The following is a 1,195-nucleotide window of genomic DNA, read 5'->3' as shown; positions in this document are numbered from 1 at the left end:
GTCCTGGTTCTGAATGTAGTCCTGGTTCTGAGTCTAATCCTGGTTCTGAGTCTAATCCTGGTTCTGAATCTAGTCCTGGTTCTGAGTCTAGTCCTAGAATCTTAAGATCAGTGAATATTAACACTAATAAACACACTCTACAAAATATTTTAAAAAACAGATTCAATTTATAATTTTCAAATACTACTTACTACTTAAGTGAGCAGGGGAAGTACTACAAAATAGTATTACAGTACTGGTACTATCACTAGTACTACAGCACTCGTAGTATCAGTACTACCTGAGGCTGTCGTTGTGGGTTTTGTACTCCATGATGGTGTTGGCTGGAAGGTTCAGGACTCGTCTCAGAGTGTCTCTGATTCTGGATGTCGTCATCTGATCGTTGGACGTTCTGTTCCAGATCGACAAGATGTCCTCCTGACAGAGAGACAGGTGGGGCCAGACAGTTAGAGACAGGTGGAGACAGACAGGTAGAGACAGGTGGAGACATACAATTAGAGACAGACAGTTAGAGACAGGTGGAGACAGACAGGTAAAGACAGGTGGAGCCAGACAGGTAGAGACGGACAATTACAGACAGGTGGAGACATACAATTACAGACAGGTAGAGACAGGTGGAGACAGACAGGTACAGACAGACAATTGGAAACAGGTGGAGACAGACAGGTGGAGACAGACAGGTACAGAAAGGTGGAGACAGACAGGTAGAGACAGGTGGAGACAGACAGGTACAGACAGGTGGAGACAGACAGGTACAGAAAGGTGGAGACAGACAGGTAGAGACAGGTGGAGACAGACAGGTACAGACAGGTGGAGACAGACAGGTACAGACAGACAGAGACAGGTGGAGACAGACAGGTAAAGACAGGTGGAGACAGACAGGTAGAGACAGGTGGAGACAGTTATAGACAGACAGGTGGAGATAGACAGGTTCAAACAGGTGGAGACAGACAGGTAGAGACAGACAGGAAGAGACAGACAGTTATAGACAGACAGGTGGAGACAGCTGGAGACAGTTAGAGACAGACAGGTGGAGAGAGACAGACAGGCAGAAACAGACAGGTGGAGACAGACAGTTACAGATAGACAGGTGGAGACAGACAGGTACAGACAGGTGGAGACAGACAGGTGGAGACAGACAGGAAGTGACAGACAGGAAGTGACAGACAGGAAGTGACAGACAGGTGGAGACAGA

At 47.1% G+C, this 1,195-nt stretch overlaps 1 long non-coding RNA gene across 1 annotated transcript in view; it reads right to left on the bottom strand.

Moving 5' to 3' along the window:
• The window catches only part of LOC111649343 (uncharacterized), a 2,019-nt gene extending 845 nt beyond the window's left edge, over positions 1-1,174 (bottom strand). Inside the window, exon 1 of the long non-coding RNA XR_002760271.2 lies at positions 281-1,174. This is a non-coding gene — a long non-coding RNA (uncharacterized LOC111649343). The remainder of the gene's footprint in view (positions 1-280) is intronic.
• Positions 1,175-1,195: the final 21 nt, after the last annotated feature.

This window comes from Seriola lalandi, unplaced genomic scaffold (genome assembly GCF_002814215.2).
Source record: "Seriola lalandi dorsalis isolate HSWRI2012SDOR001 ecotype SW California unplaced genomic scaffold, Sedor1 jcf7180002050482, whole genome shotgun sequence".
NCBI classification, from domain to species: Eukaryota; Metazoa; Chordata; class Actinopteri; order Carangiformes; family Carangidae; genus Seriola; species Seriola lalandi.
This window is presented reverse-complemented; position numbering and strand designations above follow the sequence as displayed.